A 27,439-nucleotide genomic window follows, 5' to 3' on the forward strand; every position below is an offset into this window, starting at 1 on the left:
TCCATCTCAGACCACCATAACGACTACTCCGGGACACCACCCATTTCTGCAGATTTTGCAGCCCAGATTTCTTGGCTCCTTTGGTTTTTGCACATCTCCACTTTCTTTTCTAACACAAATTCCTAATAGTGCCACACTCAGTCCCCCCTCAATATTATTCTGTTACATACTGTGCCACTGAAAATAAGTGCCACACATAGTGGCCTGAAAAATAACAATGGCACACACTGTGCTACCCCCTGAAAATAGAGCCGCACACTGTTCCCACAAAAATAACTTTGCCCCACATAGTGCCCCCTAAAAATAGTGACACACACTGTACTGCCCCTAACCATAGTGCCAAAAATAGTGCTCCTTCAAAATAAGTGCCACAGATAGCATCTCTCAAAAAATATATCATTGCGCCATCTCTTCACAGAAAGGTGTCAAATAGCGGGGCATGGTCCCTAGCACATCTTTCTTGCACCTGTCAGTGCCTGAAAAAATGTTCAAGTGTATGTGCCTCCTAATAATGCATATACAATTGAAACCAGGAGTGAATGGGGTTGGCATCTCTTTTTTTTCTGGTTCTGTAAACCAGTTGGTATGTTAAAAATCAGTTAAGGCGAACTGAGGAGAACTGAATTAATTCCACCCCTGCCTTTGCAGGACAGAAACCACTAGACTGACCAAGTGTTCAGTGAAAAACATTTATAACTTTTTTAATGCTCCATTCCTCACCCTTTTTATTAAATGGTCTACTCCTCTACGCTCATTGTGAATGAGCCTTGCCATTCTTCTTTCACCCCTCACATACCTCTGCCTGTTCTACAGTCAATGAAGGAGGAAGTGCAAATGTGGGAATTGGATACAATACATGATGTATAAGAAAATGTAGTCTGACATTAGTCTGACAAGTGAAGTACTCAGAAGGGATAAGGAATCCAGGAGACTACAAGTGGCTGAGTCAATATCAGAATGAGTCTCATCCCTGTTATGCTCCAAATATATGTTACACAAAGAGCAATGCAAGATGACTACTGCTGCAAGATTATAGTTTCCAAATGCCTTTTCTTGTATGACCTTTTGCAATTTACAGTATGTAATTAGTAATAATTTAATTCCTTGCTATCAAATTTTAAAAGTTCTCTCAGGATTTTTAGAAAGACAATAATATTTATTCATCCAAGTCATATATTAGTATTATACGTTATATCTGTGTATAAAAGGGTTCATGCCATCTGTGAATTAAAGAAATTCTTTGACCACTAAAGACATTTTTATGTGTTATCCTAAAAATTTTTTTATTTTACATCTACTTTTTTAAAGAGGTTTTCTTAGAATCATAAATGATCACCTATCCACAGGATAGGTGATAATTTTCTTATCGCTGGGGGCCCCACCCGAACCCCCAGATCCACCTCACTACAACCCACACGGTAAGGAGGAGCTTGAACAGAGCAGCAGTCAAGGATATGCGCTGCAGCTCCATTCACTGTTTATGAAAATGAAGGAAACAGCCGAGCGCTGTATTAAACGCTTTCCGTCTTTCCCATAGACTAAGAATGGAGTGGTAAAGCCCATGCTCGACCGCTGCTCCATTCAATTTCCTACTCACTGCGGTCAAGCTGGGGGTTCAGGTCCCCGTTCTCATGATCAGTGGGGGTCCCAGTGGTGGGTACCCCAGCGACCAGAAAATTATGACTTATCCTGTGGATAGGTTATAATTTATGATTCTAGGAAAAAAAATGTAAGTAGCTGAAAATTATTTAAAGATAATTAATATCTAAAATAAGCTCTAAATTATTTGAATAAGTAAGATCTAAAATAATTTTAATAATTTGTGTGAAAGTAAACAGATCATGCCTAAATAAAAAAACATTTGATTTAGATCATAATTTTTTTTACATCAGAAGCAGTTTTACATTTATAACACTTACCAATACTCCTATAAAATACACTTATATGTAATAAACAGATGTTTAGGGAACCAGCAACATGTTAATAAGTCAGTGTGATGAATTGATATTTGATGCATATGCTAAGGGACCCAGGTTTATAACATTACAGTCAACCTGATACATATGTTTTATAGTACACAACTGGATAGATGCTGCAAAAAAATGTTTAGTGTATAGCATTACTAGCCATACATATTATGAGAGCATTTAACAAAATGCGGATCCTCATGGATAAACGTTATATTGTGTTTCTCAACTTGGCATTTGCAAAATATCTCTTAAAATATTTCTCCACACGCTTCCTGTGTTTCTCCTGCATTATTCATCAGTGCTTTTTTAAAATATGAATTTTTAACAACATTTAACACAAAGGTAATAAAGCAGAAGATGAATGAAGAATGTTAACAATAAACTGTAAAATATACTACACAGTATACAGCCCTGGCCAAAAGTTTTCAGACTGACACAAATTTTGTTTTTCACAAAGTTTGCTGCTTCAGTGTTTTTGGATATTTTAGTCAGATGTTTCCATGGTATACTGAAGTAGAATTTTTAAGCATTTCATAAGTTTTTAACTTCTATTGACAAATACATAATGTTTATGCAAATACTCAATGTTTACAGTGTTGACCCCTCTTTTTCAACACGTCTACATTTGACCATGGCATGCTGGATATCAGCTTCTGGGCCAAATCTTGACTGACGGCAACCCATTCTTGTTTAATCAGTACTTGGCGTTTATCACAATGTCTCTGTTTTTGTGTGTCCACCCGCTTTTTGAGGATTGACCAGAGGTTCTCAATGGGATTGAGATCTGGGGAGTTTCCGGGCCACGGACCCAAAATTTCAATTTATTTTGTTCACAGAGCCAATTAGATAGCACTTTTTCCTTGTGACATGGTGCTCTATCATGCTGGAAATGGCATTGTTTGTCACCAAATTGCTCCTGAATTGTTGGGAGAAGTTGGTCTTGGAGGATGTTTAGACACCATTCTTTATTCATGGACAGTGGAGTAACTACCGCGGTAGCAGCCACAGCGGCTGCTATGGGGCCCGTGGCTTGAGGGGGCCTGTGCTGCCGGCCGACATGCCCCCCCCCCATATGCCCGGAGGCACCGCAAGTAGCCGTTATGGCTGCTACAGCAGTAGCGCAGCTACTATGGGGCCCGCGCCGCTGAGCCTCTAACATGTATGGGACGGGTGACACAGGGGCCCTCTCATGCCCGTAGGTGTCACTAGCACCGGAGTGGGCCCCGGTGCTAGCGACAGCCACCCCGTCTTGCAGTAATTATACCTGCGTCTATAGCACGCAGGTGCAAATACATGCATTAGCACTGAATGGCCGGGCATGCTCCGACTATTCAGCACCTTACAATGATGCTGATTGGTGGGGCAAAATGACTTACCCCACCAATCAGCGCCCTTTAACAAAGCTAGCGGCGCGATGACGTCATCGCACCGCTTCCGTGCTTGAAAGGCGCTGATTGACGGGGCAAGTAATTCTGCCATGCCAATCAGCGCCTTTGAACGACGCGTTGTTCAGCTCCAGCAGAACTGCTCAGAAGAGAGCAGGTCTGTATTGTCATCGGACGGCGTGGGAACGGGATCACGTGAGTATGTCAAGTTTTCAGTTTTTTTAAATAAAACTGTGAGTGGCATTATCTATAGTTGGGGCTATATCTATAGGGGGGTGTCATCTATATGTGTGGATGTGGGCCACTATATAAGGGGGTCTATATGTGGGGATGTGGGCTACTATCTAAAGGGGGGTCTATATGTTGGGATGTGGGTCACTATCTACAGGGGGTCTATATGTGGGGCACTATATACAACGGTGGGCTATATGTAGAGCTCTATCTATAGGGGAGCTATTTTTAGGGCACTTTCTATAGGGGTGGGCTATATGTGGGACACTATATACAGTGGTGGGTTACCTGTGGGGTACTAGCTACAGGGAGCCTATATGTAGGACACTGTCTACAGGGGTGGGCTATATGTGGGACACTATATACAGGGGGTGCTATATGTGAGACACTATCTACAGAGGTGGACTATACGTGAAACACTATCTATAGGGGAAGCCATATGTAGGGCAGCACGGGGGCTCAGTGGTTAGCACTATTGCCTTGCAGCTCTGGAGTCCATATGTGGGCACTATCTACAGAGGGTTGTATGTGGGACACTATCTACAGGGGCTTCTATGTAGGGCACTATCTACAGAGGCTCTATGGGGGCACTATCTACAGGGGACACGGTGTGTGTGTGTGTGTGTGTGTGTGTGTGTGTGTATGTGTGTGTGTGTGACACAGTGTATGGTACTCTTATGATCAGGGACACAGTGTATGGCGCTATTATAGTTAGAGGTGCAGTGTATGGCGCTTTATTATATTTAGAGGTGCTGAGAGTTTTAACTTCGTTTATAGGTGCAGAAATGTTTTAAAAGTGAGAAGCTGAAGGCATCTGATCGGAAAACTGCAATAATGGATCATGGCCGGTAGAAATCCATCATAGATGTCTGGACCAGAGGGAGAAGAAAATAACTAGAATCTGAGACGTTACCGGTGAGTCACTTAATGTAAATGTTAATCTGTCTCTAATCAGTAGTGTAGTCACTGTATGATCAACAGTGAGATGATGGTGGTATGATTTTTTTTTGGGTGAAACAGCATCTCCCAGCATAACCTCATCATTGTTCGGGCCATGCTGGGAGCTGTAGTTTTACATCGTACAAACCTATACGGCAGGGGTTGCACTAACTTGAGCTGTATTTGCTCTGGTGTTGTATATATGTACTGATTTTGGTTCTGATGCTGTATGTAAGTACTGAGCTTGGTTCTGGTGTTGTATATATGTACTGATCATGGTTCTGATGCTGTATGTAAGTACTGAGCTTTGTTCTGGTGCTGTATATACGTATGAGATTGGTTTTAGTGCTGTATATATGTAATGAGCTTAATTCTGGGGATGTATAAATGTACTGAGCTTGGTTCTGGCGATGTATTTATGTACCGAGTGTCACGGCGCGGGTTGTGGACCCACTGGGCCATACCACGTAGCGGGGTAGCAGCTGGCCAACAAGGTACAAAACAATGTCTATAGTTCTGAACGGGTACCTGAGGCAATGTAGACAGTGGCAGGAACACGACTAGGCTTTCACAACAGGTGACGCCACGGATGCAGCGGGAAGACACGACTTGGCTTTCACAGCAGGTGACAATAGCACAGGATACAGGGTACAGGCAGCAGGAACGGGTAACGCTGGGAACTGGAAAACACTGGGAGACCTTTAGCAAGACAAACTAGGGTATACAATACCGCTCAGGCAAAGGACCAGTGGGCAGAGCCCCTTTTTATAGTCCAGCAGCCATTTGGGCTGATAATTGATTTTTGACAGCTGGACGCGTACTGGCCCTTTAAGGCCGTGCACGCGCGGGCGCGAGCGCCCTGCGGGAAACAGCACGAGGACCCGGAAGAGAGTGCCAGCGTCTGCCAGGAGGAGGAGGACGCCTAGCAGAGAGATGTCCATGGCTGGGAACGTCAGGGGGTGAGTTAGAACGGCGACCCCCGGCCATGGACGTAACACTGAGCTTGGTTCTGTATTGTATATAAGTACTGAGCTTTGTTCTAGTGCTGTATTTATGTACTGAGCTTGGTTCTGGTGCTGTATATATTTATGAGCTTTGTTCTAGTGCTGTATTTATGTACTGAGCTTGGTTCTGGTGCTGTATATATGTCAGAGCTTGGTTCTAGTGCTGTATTTATGTACTGAGCTAGGTCGTGGTACTGTATATATGTCAGAGCTTGGTTCTGGATCTGTAATTATATAGGATATATTTATAATAACAAAATTGCAGGGCAGATGGAATTGTTCTCAATTCATTGTATATTTCATGGGAACCTGTCTGGTAATTTCAACCCCTTGTACCGCCACCATGCGGTAATACACGACCTGACAATATTTCAAAACATTCGTTTGTATGTTTTTTTCAGATGCAGCAACATCTTTTAAATCCATTTTTAAAACGGCACACGCTATATGCTAATTACTCACTAAAGGGTCATGGGGCGGTGCCGCTATCCTGAAGAGTCATATAGTCCTGCCTCCAAACCCACCTTTCCATGTTTGAGTGACTTCTCTCTGGCTGATACAACTTTCTCTCTATGCACCATTGTCTTATGGCACTATACACAAGGGGGGCTGTGTGGCACTATACTCAAGGGTGAGCTGTGTGGCACTATACACAAAGGAGGGCTGTGTGGCACTATACACAAGGGGGAGCTGTGTGGCACTGTACACATGGGTAACTATATGACACTATTTACAAGGGGGAGGGCTGTGGCTCTATCTACAGGGGGATGAGTGTGGCGCAATCTACAGGGGTCTGTATGTGGCACTATCTACTAAGGGATTCTGTGTGGCACTATATACAATGGAGGGGGGCTATGTGGCACTATATACAGTGGGAGCTGTATAGCGCTAAATACAGCTTTATGGCAATATCTACAGGGGGCTGTATGGCACTATCTACAAGGGGGAGGTGGGGGCACTATCTGCAAATGGGGTGTGACACTGTCTATAGGCGGGGCTATATAGCACTGTCTATAGGGGGGCTGTATGGCACATTCTACAGGGAGCACTATTTATAAGGGGGGGCTTTCTAGTTATGCCACTGTTCATGGAAGTGTTCTTAGGTATAATTGTGAGTAAGCCCACTCCCTTGGATGAAACGCAACCCCACACATGAATTATCTCAGGATGCTTTACTGTTGGCATGACACAAGTGTCATAGTTACATAGTTACATAGTTAGTACGGTTGAAAAAGACACATGTCCATCAAGTTCAACCAAGGGATGGGAAAAGGGAAGGGATGTGAAAAGGTACGTCATGGTAGCACTCACCTTTTCTTCTCCAGACAATCATTCTTCCAGATGTCCCAAACAGTCTTAAGGGGCTTCTTCAGAGAAAATAACTTTACCCCAGCCCTCTGCAGTCAAATCCCTGTACTTGTACTATGTGCAGAATGTCAGTCTGTCCTTGATGCTTTTCTTGGATAGAAGTGGCTTCTTTGCTGCCGTTCTTGACACCAGGCCGGCCTCCAAAAGCCTTTGCCTCACTGTGCTTGTAGATGCACTCAAACCTGCCTTCTGCCATTCCTGTGGCAAACTCTGCACTGGTGTTGAACCGATCTCGTAAATAAATCCTCTTTAGGAGAAGGTCCTGGCACTTGCAGGACTTTCTTGGGTGCCGTGAAGTCTACTTCACAGCAATGGAACCTCTCTCCATAAACTTCTTGATGATCCCATACTGAGCACAGCGGCTCAGTGGCTAACACTATTGCCTTGCAGCGCTGGGGTCCTGGGTGCCCACTTGGTCAAAAGCTTAAAAACGTCCAGTTGGGCATTAAGAAAGTCATTGGCATAAATCTAAAATAGGTCATAACTCTGTCAAAATTGATAGTTTTTCCAAATAAAAAACACTGCCGTAATCTACATTACAGCGCCAATCACATTATGTAGAAGATAGGCCACTTATAATGTGGTGACAGAGCCTCTTTAAAAGATTGTTAGACCACCTGTCTCTGACTAGACCAACTGTGTTTCTGGCTTCTAGAACTCTCTCCTGAACTCTCCCTCTGGAGTTAGCTGAGGATAGGTATGGTTGTAGCACTTTTAAACTCTTTGGGGAGAGTCACAGTCACTAGCACATGCATTGGCCACACATCCTGGTGCCATCTGGATTGACAACATCACAATAGATATAAACCAGTTCCTACTATTTCACATGACTGACAGACAGACTAATTGAACTCTAGATTGGCGATTTAGTAATCACTCATCACAATAGGTCTCTGCTTACAGTAAAGCCCCTAAATCATATAATAGAGCTCAACAGCCATGAGAGTAAAATACAATGTGGGGAAAGATGTGTCATTCTAGCTAGGGTCAAATGCCCCATAACAGTTCTGACCTTATGCCCAATAACCGTGCCACAGGCAGTTTCTCAGAAGAGGAATAAACACAAACAATGTATCGGAGTACATCACAAGAAATATTCCACACAGGGGACTCAGCAAATAAATATATACAATCAATATATGTCTAGGAAAAATATAAAAAAATAAACAAAATAGTATACCACAGAATCATGGTACTGTAGGCCTGACAAAGTAATAAACAGTATACATGACAGTGCAAGTATTAAGGAACAGGTTCACAATGGGGCTATAGGCAAAGAGGAGTATCTCAAGGCCCGGGAAAGATAGAGCAGATGAATACAAATTTGTGGAAATATGGATTCTGTCATCCATGGTAAGGTATTGCATAAACATGTGTGTTTTATTAATAGTACCAGGAAAAGTGTCAACAACATAACAGAGGACGAAAGAGGAAACTAAAGATTAAATGATAGACAAAAGCAAGGAATGCAAAGATCTCTAACAAAAGGACAAGACCCCTAAGTATGCCAACTATCCTCTGATAGTTCACAACCATGGAAGTATTTGATACATTTAGACATACTTTTTGTATATACATGGCTACATAATATGCTCTATTGAATCATTTTTCAGAAGTCTTTGTGAAGGACACTCACTGTCTCTAGTTATCATGGCACATATATGTTGTCATCTAATGATGGATATGGTAAATCCAAAGTCACCCTCCCATTGGTCCATAACTTTCAGTTTTGTATGAGGTAGAGTGCATTCAGGACAGGATATAGCATAGAAATGATAACTTTGGCATATGGGTTGGTCTTACAGATCCTCTGATATTGTAAGGGGTAGTATTATCAGAGGGTCTAGGAAGCGCAAAAAACTTAGGATACACAAAACACCTCTTGTGGTAAAGGGGATCAATTTTTTTTAAACTCCTAATGACAATATTCTGATAGAAATAAAATGATGGAGCCTATATATGCAAGCATGTTTGCATCATGGGAAAGCTTGAGGATATAAACCAGAAGGGGACATTGTATTGTGAATTAAATCTGAAGGTCATATGAAGAAATATAAGAATCTTTATTTATTTAAGTAATGTAAAGTGTGGAGGGATATGTTTTTTGAAATCTACAGCCACAGTACCCCTGAAAAAGTACAGCTATAGTTTTGGCAGTGTGCATATGTACTGTATATACCTATGCAAGCACTGCTATGCAGGCAGAAGGGGCAAATGTCAGTCTCTGCTGCCGTTTCACTAAACCACAAATGCAGTAATGGCAAAAGTTGGCGAAGCTGTCATAGGTTTGGGTACACACAGTCTGCGATCCAAGACAAAAATCATGAATGTGTGGGGCTCTCAATGGTGTGGGCTCAACCCTATAACTCCATTTGTAATTCACAAGGGCAGTAAGAGTTTTTTATCCATAGATAATGGTTTGGTTATTTGTAATCCAGAAGGCAAATAACTATACAGTATAGATTTTCTGCAGGGATAGCCACAGACAAACAGAGCTGTGGTGATCCAGCCACCTGGCAGGCAGCCAAGCTGGGAAACAGAGCTCTTTATGGGACTTGTGACCACCTGCGCTGTAAAGGCAGGGGCTGGTATATCCACTGCTTTGTGGCCTGCTTGTTGCCAAAGTAAATAGGAAAGCTTATTGCGGCCCACCCTTGCCAGCACGCAAATGTCAACTTCTCTTGGGTCTGACGTACTGCAGTCTCATTTACTCTACTGGCCGCTTGGGATCTGCCACAGGATTCTCCTGCTTCGCTACAATCTCTTCATTTTTCTTCTTCCTGCTCTTTTTTTTTTTTTAACAAATTGTTCCTGCACTTTCCAATGCACTCCCCTATTTGTCTCCTCTCCACTCTTCATTCTTGCTCCACCCTTTCCTTTGCGTTTCACTGCTTTTTCCTTCTCGAGGTCGGCTTTCCTCTGATGTCTGTCTACTGCTCCAGATGCCTACAAGAGGGTGGGGCCCGCTGGCGTCAACTCCGACATCACCTCTGCTTACCAACCCCTCTGTTTAAACTCATTGGCTCACATTTAATATTCAGCTAACACCTGGTTCTGGCAGATATTGCACAAGTTAAATAGTTGCATCTCAAATTGCTCCAGCTATCCTCACCAATTTTATTAGTGCAAAATATACCATTATTAAAAAAAAAAAAATAGGGCATTGACTATTAACCTATGTTTTACTTTGTTAGAGCTTACATACTATACACATACTGTATAAATGATAATTGTATATCCATAAGAAAACCCCTGTAACATACTTACCATGCTACAATCCAGCGATTGTATCCGCCTGCCAACCGCCGTAAGGAATATTGCGGTAGAGCTGGCAGGGATGTCACGCGGCATGCACATCCGTCAACCAGTCAGAATTCTAGGTGCCTCATTTAAACCGCCAGCACACTGACCCCAGTGCCAGTTATTGATGTTTGTTTCCCTACCTGGCTTAACCATTACTTTAGTTAGTATCTACGTTTGCCTTACTGTTGTGACCTGATTTTGTCCCCAGCTACTCCTTGGTGATATTAACTTCCTGTTTGTGGCACATTAGTATATGGGAGGGGGGAAACTTTTCAAGCTGGGTGTTGACCATGGCGGCCATTTTGAAGTGGGCCATTTTGTATCCAACTTTAGTTTTTTCAATGGGAAGAGGGTCATGTGACACATCAAACTTATCGAGAATTTCACAAGAAAAACAAGAAAAACAATGGGGTGCTTGGTTTTAACGTTACTTTATTCTTTCATGAGATTTTCATGCAGCCGCCATCATAGAGATGAGGCTAGTCCACGTCAGTCACTGTCCATGGTGCTGAAAGAGTTAACTGATCGGCAGTAACTCTTTCAGCACCCTCGACAGTGCATTCTGATCACCATATCGAGTAACCTGTTTAAAAAAAAAGAGGTTCGTACTTACCGAGAACTTCCCGGCCGTTGCCTTGGTGACGAGTCCTTGGTGACGCGTCCTTGGTGACGCGCCTCTCTTGACATCTGGCCCCACCTCCCGGGATGACGCAACAGTCCATGTGACCGCTGCAGCCTGTGCTTGGCTTGTGATTGGCTGCAGCTGTCACTTGGACTGAATTGTCATCCCGGGAGGTCAGACTGGAGGAAGAAGCCGGGAGTTATCGGTAAGTCAGAACTTTTTTTTTTTTTACACGTTCACGTATATTGGAATCGGAAGTCACTGTCCAGGGTGCTGAACCAGTTTAACTCTTTCAGCACCCTGCACAGTGACTGTCTCCTGCCGGGTTCGGTCAAAACGAGTTCGGCCGAACCCGGTAAAGTTCGGTTCGCTCATGTCTAAGACACTCCGTTCGGATGTTTGTAAACAGAAAAGCACGTGGTGCTTTTCTGTTTACATTCAGTTTGACAGCTCTTGCGCGAATAACGCAGTTTGCACGGAAGTGCTTCCGTGCTACCTTCGTGGTTTTCACGCACCCATTGACTTCAATGGGTGCGTGATGCGCGAAAAACGCATGATTATAGAACATGTCGTGAGTTTTACGCAACGCACTCGCGCTGCTCAAAATTCACGCATCGTCTGCACTGCCCCATAGAGTAATATAGGTGCGTACGACACGCGTGAAAAGCACGCGCGTCGCACGCGCGTATATTACGCTCGTGTAAATGAGGCCTTACACTTAAAATCGCATTAAGGCAACCATAAGTGTAAAGTACTTGATGGCATGTTTACAATGTGTAAGGTGTCTGCTTTCATAAACTATACATGTTTTGGAGTATAATATGATTTTTTATTTTAAAAATGCATTTTTTTTGTATGTGAAAAGCGTGAAATTTGCTGGGGCAGCGAAAGGGTTAAAAGGTTTTCCTATAATTCATATTTATCACCTATCCACAGGAAAGGTGATAAATATCTGATCGGTGAGGGTCCAACTACTTGGGCCCCCACCGATCCTGAGATCTGGGGTTGCCAGAGAAAGCCGAACGCTTTTGCTGGAGACCCCAAAGAAAGTGACCTTAGCGGTGGCCGAGCATGCTCTGTACTGTTTCATCCAGGTAATCCCGCTCTTAAGATCGGTGCCGGTTCCAGCAGTCAGACCCCCTCCGATCAGATATTTATCCCCTATTCTCTGGATAGGTGAAAAATATTGATTATGGAGTGAAACATATAGATTATTATTTATTGAATAATAATAACATTTAATGTAACCAATGAAGTCAAGGAAAGAATATTTTCTCTGGTTATTGTGCTTTTGGCATTTGTCATAAAGTGAGAGTAGATATAAATTTGCTGAAACTAATCTACATTAGAGATAAATTATATTCTAACAAACCCATACAAATGAGGAGATAGTCTTTAAGTGTTAAATTTAGACCATTAAATTTTACGTGATAAAAAAAAACACAAAACATAACATACTGATACAAAATAGCTTTAGCATCAAAATAGAGCATTTACAAAATTATCTTAAAACCCCTTCTCCGAACATTAAAATACTATTACATTTTTAAGAAGATTTAGTAGCAGCTGCATGTGAAAATTTCTTATAAACTAGGTCATTATAGTAAACGAAAGATGATTACAAAACCATATTTTGTGCCCAATTTTATCTTTTGAAAAAAAATAATAACGTTATTCCTACTTCAAGCCTTTCTTTTTAATGTTAGCAGCTAAGATTTTATTCCTTCTTTTCAAATATTAACAATTTGTTTATTTAATTTAACATGAAATCACGTTCTTTATGTTCCAGTCTGTTCTTTGCACTAATAATACAGCTTGATAAAAGTACGGCAAGGCTCTGTTCACATTAAGTTTAAGCCTTCCATCGGAAGTATATGTTGTGAGTATTTCTCTATGCATACCTCCGACGGAAGGCTCTACCGTATATGCCATTGTATAGACACACAGTGGCATATGTCACCCACAGGACCATTGCAAAAAACATATATAAAACAATGCTGTATGCCTATGCATGGAATAGCATAATCGACTATGCTACTCCATACAGCATAAAAAAGGTATTACTATGCATACCGGCCCAGCACATGCCATAAGGACAGTCTTCAAACATGCCCTAATATATGTGTGTATATGCTCCAAGAGCTTTCCTGGCGGATATTTTCCTGAACACAGTGAACAAAAATGATATGTGAACAGAGCCTAAATTGTTTAGTAAAAAAAAATCTATAGTTTCAAAGGGGTTGTACGAGATTAGAAAAAAAGGGTCATTCTTTGTCCTTGGGTTGTATCTGATATTGTAGCTTTGCTCTATTCAAGTTATGTAGTTTGTATGTTCTCCTAATGTTTCTATGGGTTTCCTCCAGGTACTGTACTCCAGTTTCCTCCCACACTATAAGAACTTACTCATTGACTTCCTATGAAATTGGCCCTAGTGTGTATGTGTGTGCTTGAGATAAGAAAATCTAGATTGTGAGCCAAGGACTGATATGATTAATGACAATCTCTGTGCAGCATTGCAGAATATGTTGGTGCCAGATATAATTAACAGGAAATAAGTGAAAATAATAAATAAGACTGGGCTGCAATACCAGACAAAGCTCTTGGACAAGAGTGGTGTCGTTTCTAGAAAAGAATCACGTTGATTACAAATCTTCACTGATGAATGCTGAAAAGATTCAGTTTAGCATTTATAAATGTTTTCCCAATCTGTAGTTGTCAGGTATTTACTAAATGCTAGTAAATAGTAACTGTCACGTTGGGTACGTGGACCCACTGGCCCGTACCACCTTAACGGTATGGCAGCTGGCCAACAGGACACAGGTCACAGTCTATATTTTGTATAGGTGTACCTGTGGTAGCTAAGACAGTAGCAAGACAGGCTCAGCTGGGACTAGGCAGCAGGCAGGCACCAGGTGTGGTGTAGCAGGACTTGCGTGCTACTCAGCACAGCATGACTCCAACTCAATACGGCATTTGGACCAGGATGGCACGGGATACAGGTTACAGATAGCAGGAACGGGAAACACTGGGAACTGGAAAACACATAGGAGACCATTTGCAAAGACAGACTAGGGTAACAACAACAAAGCTCAGGCAATGCAGGGAGGGGCAGAGATCTTCTTATAGTCCAGGGTGATCTGGGAGCAATCAGCTCAATCTCACACATGTGTGTGCTCTGGCTCCTTAAGGCTGCACTGAGCTTGCGAGTGCACTCTAGTGGTGGCTGTGAAACAGGACGGCCGCATTGTCAGACATCTCTGGATATAAGTGGGTTGACAGGATGGGAGTAGTATATTTATTTTTTTAAATACACTAAGACAGAAATTTGTTAAACGTGCGCCGATCAACAAGACAGCTCATTGATCGGTGCTCGTTTGCTCCTTTCACAAGGTGCTATGCTTGGGGTCGAGCCCTCGTTACTGCAATCGCTCATCCCAATAAATTTTTATCCGACGATAATATTTACGGCTGCATAATCAATTCAATCAGCCAAGGAACGAGCGTTTGCTGGTTCGTCGGCTGATTGTTGCCTTGTTTACACAGAGCAATGATCGGGAATGAGAATTCTGTGAATGCTCATTTGCCCGATAATTGGCCTGTGTAAAATGACCTTATCTCTTTAAAAGCTGTAGATCACATATCGTTCTAAGAGCATGCTCATACATACCATTGAACTTCTGTGTCTGACTATTACATTGGTTAGAAGTTGGTTGTCAAATGTAGTATAAAATACTGTAGCTTGCACTGGAAATTATATGACACAATGAAGGTAGCAGACACATATACATTCAGCATATTGCAAACACTTATGGGGTTTCTATAATTACTTTCACTGTTTGATGTCCGGTTATGTCTCAGAGTGTCAAAACAAATCTTAAATTTGTAATAATAATAAAATGTTTAATTATGTTGTGTAAAAAAATAATTAGCTAGGGGTCGAGGCTTGGGCATTGGCAGTGATAGAAGAAGACAACACAGGCACCAGCAGAAAGAGTTAACAATAAAGAAGATATATAGTATTTTGGCAGCAAACGTGGCTTGCATTGTGGAAGATAGCCTTAGCACTGTTTTAAAGAGAACCCAAAGGCACGTTTAGGCTGCCCTAACTACGGGCAGCTCCGCATGATTGACAGATCTCTCTCTATACATAAATAGGGGCTGACCTGTCAAACAAGTTTAGCTCGGTGAGGAGAAGCCAGGGGAGAACCATTCAGAGGGCACTTTTTGTCAAGCGCAGGGCTTAGCACTGGCCGCAGGCCCGTGTTAAAAGTATGGCTTCTCCAAAATGCTGCAGCGCCTTAGAGTAAAACATAGTTTAATAGAATCAGGGCACCTGTCAAGAAATTCTGCTACCCATGCTTAGGGCAGCATAAATATATTGACAGGTTCCCTTTATGTGAACTGCACTTGCATTGGCAAAACTATGAACACATCTAACTGTTTGGAACCAGTGTATCAGCACTACTGCTTGACTGGTAATAGTTCATTGCTATTAGGATCTACTTACTTTGCTTGGGTATGTAGAAAAATGCTTTACTTTGTTGGAGAGGGGTACCAAATGAAATCTTTGCCCCAGTGATAGAAAGCATAGCTTCATTCCTTTATCATGCAGATAGAACTGCCAATTAAATATAAATGAGATACAGATCTAGAGGCGACCATACTGGGATCATATATGGCCTATATGATATATTATGTCTTTTAATAATCATGTTTTTCTTTCACAACACAAATTATAATACTATTTTATGATCATGTGTATAGATGTATATATATTCTTTAACAATATGCCGGCCACCGTAGTGCGCCTGCCGGTTCCCATTTCGACCACCTGATCCTGATGGCTGAAATTTTGTTCCTCCCATCGGGGTCATGTGGCCGGATTTGGGATCCGTCATGCGCGGCGATGGTTTGGGCCAAGCTTCACACAAGGTCATGTGATTCTTCACAACATTCATTCACCGATACAATTAGTACAAATACCTGTCACCTGATAATACCTCTAGTCATTTCTTATTGGCCATAATCCCCTATATCCTCTCCCTCTGTATCCTTGTAGCCACGCCTCCTGAGGAATACCAAGTGAAATGTGCGTCGAGGCGCAGTACACTCTGAGAAACCACTGAGTCACATTGATTAAGTAAGTTACACTTTCACTGACTTTTGTCTGCAGCTAAAAATCATTGTTTGCTTTATTTCTACTCATATATGATGCCTAAATAGATGTCCGATACATTACATTGATGCTATCACATTTAGTACTTACCGTCTATTTTTGGAATGTTTTTTCTTATACATAGTCTCAGTCACATGTCCGACACAGACTACTGGTCTAGCTCTTTATTGTTATAGTATCGGACATATACCGTGCCTTTTCCCTTCCTTTGGGTATTGATATCAGAACCGATAAAAACACAGGGACATATATGTCCCTGTGTTTTTATCGGTTCTGTTTGTGCATCAGGAACGTTCTGTTCCAGTTTAGGAGTTAGGGTGTAATGGCAGGAAGGAGGTGAAGGGAACAAGTGAGCCCTAATCTACCCACCGCCCTGTCCCTGCCTACTTGCAACGACCCGCCCTAGGCGACGGGGTACAACTTGGCGGCGGTCCCTACGCTGTCTAAGTGCAAGGGAGTACAAACAGGGAACACGCAAGGGAAGGGGCAGTAGCCACGGAACGCCGCGAGGAAACGGAGCGGTGAATGAGACAGTCAGGATCAGGATGTAGTGGAGTATACCAACGAGAGCACGGAGCAGGAAGAAAGCCAGGGGCAAAGCGAAGCAGGATAGCGGAACTGAAGCAAGGCAGAAGCATGGCAGAAGCAGGCTGGAGCAAGACAGCAGTGGGGCCAGGAATCCAAGAAGAATAACAAGCACTGAGGAAGAGAACACGGCAGGTATAAATGGACAGGGGGCGGAGCTAAATCCGACTGACCAGGCCACGATAGTCTCTCCCACTCCTGAGCATGCCACCCTGGTTGGTGGGAGCCGGTGTCAGTCTAAGAGGCCTGGCCTCAGGTGTCGACTGATTAATCCCGGGAGTATACACAGACGTAGTACCTGGCAGATCCTTTACAGTACTCCCCCTTTTATGAGGGGCCACCGGACCCGTACTAAGAGGACCCGGTTTAGTGGGGAAGAGAAGGTGGAACCTCCTGATCAATACCCCAGCGTGAACATCACGAGCAGGTACCCAAGTCCTCTCCTCCGGCCCGTATCCTCTCCAATGGACCAGGTACTGGAGGGAGCCCTGGATCATCCTACTGTCCATAATCTTGGCCACCTCGAATTCCACCCCCTCAGGGGTGAGAACGGGAACAGGAGGTTTCCTCGAGGGGGACCAGGATGGGGAGCAGCGTTTAAGGAGGGAGGCATGGAAGACGTCATGTATGCGAAAGGATGGGGGCAGCTCCAGACGGAATGATACAGGGTTGAGGACTTCAATGATCTTATAAGGTCCAATAAATCGGGGAGCAAACTTCCTGGACGGGACCTTAAGGCGCAAGTTCCTGGACGACAACCAGACCAGATCCCCGACGACAAACCGGGGGTTAGCAGAACGTCTACTATCAGCCTGAATCTTTTGTACGCTCTGGGACGCCTCTAGGTTCTTCTGAACCTGGGCCCAGACTGTGCACAGTTCCCGATGAACGTCCTCTACCTCGGGATTATTGGAACAACCAGGAGAAACGGAGGAGAACCTTGGGTTAAACCCGAAATTACAGAAAAACGGGGAGACCCCTGACGAGTTACTGACCCGGTTATTCAGGGAAAATTCGGCGAGGGGAAGGAATGAGACCCAATCAAATTGACAGTCAGAGATGAAACACCTTAAATATTGTTCCAGGGATTGGTTAGTCCTTTCCGTTTGGCCATTAGTTTCGGGATGGAAGGCGGAGGAGAAGGACAGATCAATCTCCAACTTTTTACAAAAGGCTCTCCAAAATAAGGAAACAAATTGTACCCCTCTGTCATAAACGATATTGACTGGGGCCCCATGGAGACGCAGAATGTGTTTAACAAACAAAGAAGCTAACGTCTTGGCGTTAGGTAGTTTCTTAAGGGGCACAAAGTGGCACATCTTGCTGAAGCGGTCTACTACCACCCACACCACCGACTTGCCCTGAGATGGAGGCAAATCGGTGATAAAATCCATGGAGATATGGGTCCAAGGTCTCTGGGGAATGGGCAAGGAACGTAGTAAGCCCGCAGGTCGGGACCTAGGGGTCTTGGACATAGCACAAACCTCACAAGCGGCGACGTAAGCCCTAACGTCTTTAGGCAACCCAGGCCACCAATAGTTTCTAAAAATGAGGTGTTTGGTACCCAAGATGCCAGGATGACCAGATAGTGCGGAGTCATGGTTTTCCCTGAGTACCCTTAGCCGGTATTGCAGGGGGACAAACAATTTGTCCCCAGGGAGGTTCCCGGGAGCTGAACCTTGATCAGCCGCGATGTCAGAAGCTAAATCAGAATCAGTGGCAGAAACGATTATACCAGGGGGTAAAATACAAGCAGGATCCTTCTCGGAAGGAGGATTGGCCATGAAACTACGTGACAGTGCATCAGCCTTAATATTTTTGGACCCAGCCCTATAGGTAACCAAGAAATTAAATCTGGTAAAGAATAGTGCCCAACGAGCTTGTCTAGGATTAAGCCTCCGGGCAGATTCTAGGAAAACCAGATTCTTGTGGTCAGTAAGGACCGTTACCTGGTGTCTGGCCCCCTCCAGGAAGTGACGCCACTCTTCAAAAGCCCATTTAATGGCTAAAAGTTCGCGGTTGCCAATATCATAGTTACTCTCCGTGGGCGAAAACTTCCTAGAGAAGTAAGCACAGGGGCGGAGATGGGTGAGGGAGCTGGTACCCTGGGACAAGACGGCCCCCACTCCCACCTCGGATGCGTCAACCTCCACAATAAATGGCTCCCTTTGGTTGGGCTGAATCAGCACGGGGGCCGAGATAAAGCACTTCTTGAGGGTCTCAAAAGCCTGGACGGCCTCAGGGGGCCAATGGAGGACATCGGCACCCTTGCGAGTAAGGTCCGTAAGAGGCTTAGCGACGACCGAGAAGTTGGCAATAAATCTCCTGTAATAGTTAGCGAACTCCAAAAAACACTGTAGCGCCTTCAGGGAGGCAGGTTGGACCCATTCCGCCACAGCCTGAACCTTGGCAGGGTCCATGCGGAATTCATGAGGAGTGAGGATTTGACCTAAAAATGGTATCTCCAGTACCCCAAACACACATTTTTCGGTCTTCGCAAACAGATTATTTTCCCGGAGGACCTGGAGGACCTTCCTGACATGCTCCACGTGGGAGGACCAGTCCTTGGAAAACACCAGTATGTCATCAAGGTACACTACAAGAAAATTACCCAGGTAATCTCTCAGAATTTCATTAATAAAATTCTGGAAGACGGCAGGGGCATTACACAACCCAAAGGGCATGACCAGGTATTCGAAATGACCTTCGGGTGTGTTGAACGCAGTTTTCCACTCATCCCCCTCTTTGATGCGGATAAGGTTATATGCCCCCCGTAGATCGAACTTAGAAAACTATTGGGCCCCCTGAACCTGATTAAAAAGATCCGGAATCAAAGGAAGGGGATACTGGTTCCTTACGGTGACCTTATTCAGGTTCCGATAATCAATGCACGGCCTAAGACCACCATCCTTCTTCCCCACGAAGAAGAAGCCAGCACCTACAGGAGAAGTCGAGGGGCGAATGAAACCCTTGGCCAGGCATTCTTGGATATACTCCCTCATAGCTTTACATTCAGGACATGAAAGATTAAATATCCTACCCTTAGGAAGCTTGGCACCAGGCACCAAATCGATGGCGCAATCGTAATCTCTATGAGGGGGCAACACCTCGGAGGCCTCCTTAGAAAACACATCAGCGAAGTCCTGAACAAACTCAGGAAGCGTGTTTACCTCCTCCCGGGGAGAAATAGAGTTAACCGAAAGACATGACATCAGGCATTCACTACCCCATTTGGTGAGATCCCCAGTATTCCAATCAAACGTGGGATTATGCAGCTGCAACCAGGGAAGACCTAATACCAGATCGGACGATAATCCCTGCATCACCAGTACAGAGCACTGCTCCAAATGCATGGAGCCAACAAGGAGTTCAAAAACAGGAGTATGCTGAGTAAAATAACCATTAGCAAGAGGAGTGGAGTCGATACCCACTACCGGGATAGGATAAGGCAAATCAATAAAAGGCATTTTTAGAGACATAGCAAATTCCACAGACATGATATTAGCAGATGAGCCAGAATCCACGAAGGCACTGCCAGTGGCAGACCGGCCAGCAAACGAGACCTGAAAGGGAAGCAAAATTTTATTGCGTTTCATATTAACGGGAAATACCTGTGCGCCCAAGTGACCTCCCCGATGATCACTTAGGCGCGGAAGTTTTCCGGCTGTTTATTCTTGCGCCTAGAACAGGTGTTCAGTAGATGCTTGTCGTCCCCAAAATAGAAGCAGAGACCATTCTTCCTGCGAAACTCTCTACGTTGTCGAGGGGACATGGAGGCCCCGAGTTGCATAGGTACCTCCGCGTGCTCCGTGGAAGAGCGAGGAGACGGGACCTCGGGGGGAATCGCAGGGAAGTCAGAGGGGAGCACATTGAAACGTTCAAGCTGACGTTCCCTGAGACGTCGGTCAAGTCGTACTGCTAGGGCCATAACCTGGTCTAGGGAGTCAGAAGAGGGGTAGCTAACCAGCAGATCCTTCAGGGCGTCAGATAATCATAACCTAAACTGGCAACTTAGGGCCGGGTCGTTCCACCGAGAAGCTACGCACCACTTTCTAAAATCAGAACAGTATTCCTCAACAGGTCTCCTACCCTGACGTAAGGTCACCAGCTGACTCTCGGCTAAGGCAGTCCTGTCAGTCTCGTCGTAAATGAGTCCGAGGGCAGAGAAAAAACGATCAACGGAGGAAAGTTCAGGGGCGTCAGGAACCAAGGAGAAGGCCCACTCTTGGGGCCCTTCCTGGAGTCGGGATATAATGATACCCACCCGCTGGTTCTTGGAACCTGAGGAGTGAGGTTTTAGGCGGAAATAAAGTCTGCAACTCTCCCGGAAGGAGAGAAAAGTCTTACGGTCCCCTGAGAACCGGTCAGGTAACTTGAGGTCGGGTTCTAGAGGTGAGGTGAGGGGTACTACTAAGGCAGCGTCACCCTGGTTGACCCTCTGAGCCAGGGCCTGGACCTGTAGGGAGAGGCCCTGCATCTGCTGGGTCAGGGTCTCAAGGGGGTCCATGATAGCGTCAGCGTAGGAGAAATGGTAGACTAGGTATGGGCTTGTTATTATGTAATGGCAGGAAGGAGGTAAAGGGAACAAGTGATCCCTAATCTACCCATCGCCCTGTCCCTGCCTACTTGCAACGACCCGCCCTAGTCGACGGGGTACAACTTGGCGGCGGTCCCTACGCTGTCTAAGTGCAAGGGAGTACAAACAGGGAACACGCAAGGGAAGGGGCAGTAGCCACGGAACGCCGCGAGGAAACGGAGCGGTGAATGAGACAGTCAGGATCAGGATGTAGTGGAGTATACCAACGAGAGCACGGAGCAGGAAGCAAGCCAGGGGCAAAGCGAAGCAGGATAGCGGAACTGAAGTAAGGCAGAAGCACGGCAGAAGCAGGCTGGAGCAAGGCAGCAGTGGGGCCAGGAATCCAAGAAGAATAACAAGCACTGAGGAAGAGAACACGGCAGGTATAAATGGACAGGGGGCGGAGCTAACTCCGACTGACCAGGCCGCGATAGGCTCTCCCACTCCTGAGCCTGCCACCCTGGTTGGTGGGAGCCGGTGTCAGTCTAAGAGGTCTGGCCTCAGGTGTCGACTGATTAATCCCGGGAGTATACACAGACGTAGTACCTGGCAGATCCTTTACATAGGGACTCGCAAGTCTGGGGATCCTTGTCGTGGATTGCGAGCTTGCGTCCTTTTGGCCAAAATGATTAAAAATACCCCAGGTATTTTTCATTATTATGTATATTCGCTTCTCTTGGACACAGCCGGGTCTTTGATGCTGGGAGAGCATGGTGTGTTGTTGTTTGGCATAGCAAGCAGGGTAGCCCGCTCTATGAATTATCAAGGCGTCACAAATAGGCTTCTACCTGGCTATACACGTTGTGCCTCATGACGTACACACTATCCCTCCATGTTTCACTCACTCGCACCCCATTATCCATTTATTTCTATTGAGGCACTTCACTCATTACTGCCCCCTATATTTCACTTATAGTATTACACTTGCACACACACTATTCATTTATTATTTCTTACTACACATCCCATGCACCACACACCACTCCACTCAAGACTAGTGGGAGTGGCTATTATTATTTAAAGCACCTGCTCGCCCTTTCATCAGCATTTCTGACCTGGCTGTTTCCATTTGTAAGTATGGCCTTTTTCGGTGTTTTTGGGTATTGATATCGTTGCATTATTTGGTACCATCGTGCTGTGTATAAAAAGTTAGTTTCTATTTATCCTTGCTTATTAATTGCAGTTGTGTACTTTGCTCTATGTTGACATAATTATTTTGATACGTTTCTTTTATATTTACATTTACATGTATGTGACATTCATGTTGTTGTTTTAAGAAATCTAAATAAAATATATTTTTTGCATATGAAAATTCTTCTGGTTTTCATGTTCCCATTTGGGTCTTTTTTGGTTTGTTATGGATCCTATATGAGTATCATATAAGGCCCTAGTTTACTCCTTATATAGATAGGCCTCTCCCCCGGGGAACCTACTTTCATTCCCAATGCGAACTACCTTGAGGGTTTGGCAGAGGTCAATTATGCTATTCCGCTCTGAGTAGGTATCCTGGTGACATAGAATGCCGCTCTGGTATAATCCACTTCTGACACACACATAAGATGACTTCCTAAACCTGGTGAATGGGTGAACCTAGGAATAATGACTCTGGGTGATATGGTGATAGAGGACAAGCTTGCCAATTTGCCCAATTTAGGGCAAAACACAAGATTCCAACTCATCTTAAATTTCAATACTTCCAACTTAGACACACTCTCTGGTCACAATTTGCAGGCTATAATGTCAGGATGTGTACATCTCCGGTGGAGGACTGGGTGTCACAGGTGGCATTGATCAGGCCTATGTCTACACTTTACAAACAACTTCTGCGTGCCACCTCTAATAAAATTGATAGAGCCTTGGACAGATGGTCTCCGATTATACCCTCTATATTGACTGATGATCATACACAGATGTTGGATGCAATAGTTGATCCCTTGTTACTGGCTACAGATTGTCTCATTCAAATAAATAATTTCATCAAATTTACTATTCTCCATCTAAATTGTTTAAGATGGGTAGACATCCATCCTTCTTCAGGTTTGTCCGTGCTGTCAGAGAGGGGATGGCTCCTTTATCCACATGTTTTGGGAGTGTCCAGTTAACTATGATTTTTTGACTGATGTGATGAAGTTTATTGTGTTAAAGTTGGACTTCCCCGTATATTAGAAACAAGGTCTGTCTGCTTCTCTTGGTGGAAGACCTTATTGCTGTTGTGTCTACCAGATCTCTTATGATGCTTTTATTGTTTTATGCAAAAAAAACTAAAATATCCTATTAAACTGGAAACACCCCAAGATCCCTACGTTGCGAGTTTGGATTAACTTAATAAATTACAATCTCCCACTTTTCAAACTTACTTATGAAGCACAGTGTCATGACTGTGGCTGCAGGCTGTCAGCTCCAATCTCCCCCTGACAGCCGCAGCCACGAGTCGGCAAGAGCTTGCCCCAGCCTCCTCCTCAGGAGACGCCAGCGCTCGCTTCCACTCACCTCAGCCGGATCCCGTAGGGTATTCGCGCGCACGCTCGTGCCCACTCTTATAGGAGCAGTGCACGCACCGGACTTTCATGAACATCAGTACGTGAGTACCCTGGACTATAAGAGGGGTCCATCCCCCTGCTTTGATGCCTGAGCGTTGTTGTTGTTGTTTCCCTAGTTTGTCTATGCAATGGTCTCCTAGTGTGTTCCTGTTCCTGGTCCCTGCATTCCGTACTTTCCCTTAAGGGAGGTGGCCTAGTTTTGATATAGGATGCAGCTTTTTTATTAATGTTCTTTTATCTCTGAATTTCAAAAGACATACACTACCGTTCAAAAGTTTGGGGTCACCCAGACAATTTTGTGTTTTCCATGAAAACTCACACTTATATTTATCAAATGAGTTGCAAGATGACTGGAAAATATAGTCAAGACATTGACAAGGTTAGAAATAATGATTTTTATTTCAAATAATAATTTTCTCTTTCAAACTTTGCTTTCGTCAAAGAATGCTCCATTTGCAGCAATTACAGCATTGCAGACCTTTGGCATTCTAGCTTTTAATTTGCTGAGGTAATCGGGAGAAATTTCACCCCATGCTTCCAGAAGGCCCTCCCACAAGTTGGATTGGCTTGATGGGCACTTTGTGCGTACCATACGGTCAAGCTGCTCCCACAACAGCTCTATGGGGTTGAGATCTGGTGACTGCGCTGGCCACTCCATTACAGATAGAATACCAGCTGCCTGCTTCTTCCCTAAATAGTTCTTGCATAATTTGGAGGTGTGCTTTGGGTCTTTGTCCTGTTGTAGGATGAAATTGGCTCCAATCAAGCGCTGTCCACATGGTATGGCATGGCGTTGCAAAATGGAGTGATAGCCTTCCTTATTCAAAATCCCTTTTACCTTGTACAAATCTCCCACTTTACCAGCACCAAAGCAACCCCAGAACATCACATTACCTCCACCATGCTTGACAGATGGCGTCAGGCACTCTTCCAGCACCTTTTCAGTTGTTCTGCGTCTCACAAATGTTCTTCTGCGTGATCCAAACACCTCAAACTTCGATTCGTCTGTCCATAACACTTTTTTCCAATCTTCCTCTGCCCAATGTCTGTGTGCTTTTGCCCATATTAATCTTTTCCTTTTATTAGCCAGTCTCAGATATGGCTTTTTCTTTGCCACTCTGCCCTGAAGGCCAGCATCCCGGAGTCGCCTCTTCACTGTAGAAGTTGACTTTGGCGTTTTGCGGGTACTATTTAATGAAGCGGCCAGTTGAGGACCTGTGAGGCATCTATTTCTCAAACTAGAGACTTGTCTTGTTGCTCAGTTGTGCAGCGGGGCCTCGCACTTCTCAAAGGAAGGTCAGTTTTATAGCTCCTCCAAACAGCAAAACTGTTTACAGCGGTGCTAACATAATTGCACAAGGGTTTTCAAGTGTTTTCTAATCATCCAATAGCCTTCTAACACAGTTAGCAAACACAATGTACCATTAGAACACTGGAGTGATGGTTGCTGGAAATGGGCCTCTATACACCTATGTAGATATTGCATTAAAAACCAGACGTTTGCAGCTAGAATAGTCATTTAGCACATTAACAATGTATAGAGTGTATTTCTGATTAATTTAATGTTATCTTCATTGAAAAAAACTGTGCTTTTCTTGCCAAAATAAGGACATTTCTAAGTGACCCTAAACTTTTGAACGGTAGTATACCTTTTTTATTTTTCATCAACGTTACATCTACATGCTTGTTTGTTTTGCAGGACAAGATGTATTTTTTGAAACTATTTAAAGAGGCTGTCACCAGATTTTGCAACCCCTATCTGCTATTGCAGCAGATAGGCGCTGCAATGTAGATTACAGTAACGTTTTTATTTTAAAAAAACGAGCATTTTTGGCCAAGTTATGACCATTTTTGTAGTTATGCAAATGAGGCTTGCAAAAGTCCAAGTGGGTGTGTTTAAAAGTAAAAGTCCAAGTGGGCGTGTATTATGTGCGTACATCGGGGCAGTTTTAATACTTTTACTAGCTGGGCGCTCTGACGAGAAGTATCATCCACTTCTCTTCAGAACGCCCAGCTTCTGCCAGATCACGCTGTGATTTCACTCACAGGTCCTGCATCGTGTCAGACGAGCGAGGACACATCGGCACCAGAGGCTTCAGTTGATTCTGCAGCAGCATCGGCATTAGCAGGTAAGTCGATGTAGCTACTTACCTGCAAACGCAAACGTCAGCATCTCTCCTCCAGGGCCTCTTGTGCAGGCGCCGGTTTGTAGCTGGCCGGAGGGGGAGGAAGGCGGGGTGTGCCCACGCGACGACGGAGGCTGGATGCGGCCTCCAGGAGGAGACGAGGAGGACCACTGTGGAGTGCCGTCCTGCGTGGACAGGAGAAATCGGCCAATAGATGGGGTGCCCGAGGTGTCCGGGGGGTGCCCGCGATGTTTCCCCCTGGTCATGCTGAGTCGGGCGGCTGGTATGTATGCCCTGTCGGGCGATTTTCGGCGGGGTGAGTCCGGAGCTGCATACACACGCGTCATCACACCGCCATGCCTAAGCCACGCCCCCGCCATGGAATCTAATTGGCACCCTCGATCATGTCGTGGAGGAAGGGTGCCAATGGGGCGCTAGAGGGCTAAACCCTAAGGGATTAAACAGCTACGACCGGCGTTCTCTCCAATCCGGGATGTTAGAGCAGGATGTTTCCTGTATAATAGAGCCAGCACCCAAAAGCGCCCGCACCCTCACTTATTTCTAATAGGTTGATTAACAAAGAACCTATTAGACCTTATATGTACCTGTTACGTACTATTACGTCTTAGGAACCAGGGCCGGCGCCAACAGCCAGCGAATCCGGGCAAGTGTCTACACTTGGGGGGGCCCACTCGGCTGCAGGGTGTTGTCACTGCCGTCGTCATGGTATCACTGTCCATATATGGACAGTGATGTCGGGAGGAGAGAAAGAGTCCCAGTCAGAATGCTAGCGGCTCCGCTCCGGGACTCCGTCTCTGTGGAAACCCCTGACATCACTGTCCACATATGGACAGTGATGTCAGAGTGAGAGAAGGAGTCCCAGGCAGAGCGCTACAAGCAAATCTGCACCGAGTTTCCATCTCTGGGAAAGCTCCTGACGTCACTGTCCATTTGCGGACATTGTTGTCAGGAGCAAAGCAGTGTCCCAGGCAGAGCGCTGGTGGATCTGCTCCGGGACTCCGTCTCTGGGGAAGTCCCTAACATCACTAGCCATATATGGACAGTGATGTCAGGGGCTTCCCCAGAGCTGGAGTACCGGAGCAGAGCTTTTACTGGCGATCTGCCTGGGACTTTAGCTCTGCTCCAGACATTACTATGGCTCTGGGTTGCCCCTGACAACACTGTCCATATATGGACAGTGATGTCAGGGGTTTCTCCTGAAGCGGAATCCCCAGCCAGAGCTTCCGCAATGCTCTGGCTGGGGATTCCACTCCTAGAGGTAACCCGAAAGGCACTACAGGGAGGGAGACTGTGTGGTACTACGAGGGAGGGTTTCTGCATGACACTACCAGGGAGGAGGGCTGTGTGGTACTACCAGGGAGGGGGGCTGTGTGGCACTACCTGTGAGGAGGGGGCTGTGTTGCACTACCTGGGAGGAGGGGGCTGTGTGGCACTACCTGGGAGGAGGGGGCTGTGTGGCATTACCTGGGAGGTGGGGACTGTGTGGCGCTACCTGGGAGGGGGGCTGTGTGGCACTACCAGGAAGAGGGGCTGTGTGATGCTACCTGGGAGGGGGGCTGTGTGGCACTATCTACAGAGGGCACTACATTTATG

General features: G+C 45.0%; 1 protein-coding gene across 1 annotated transcript in view; it reads left to right on the forward strand.

The window, feature by feature from the left end:
* LOC142741756 (protein FAM200C-like) overlaps positions 1-27,439 on the forward strand; it is a 44,045-nt gene that overhangs the window by 15,124 nt on the left and 1,482 nt on the right. The window lies entirely within an intron of this gene.

This window comes from Rhinoderma darwinii, chromosome 2 (genome assembly GCF_050947455.1).
Source record: "Rhinoderma darwinii isolate aRhiDar2 chromosome 2, aRhiDar2.hap1, whole genome shotgun sequence".
NCBI lineage: Eukaryota > Metazoa > Chordata > Amphibia > Anura > Rhinodermatidae > Rhinoderma > Rhinoderma darwinii.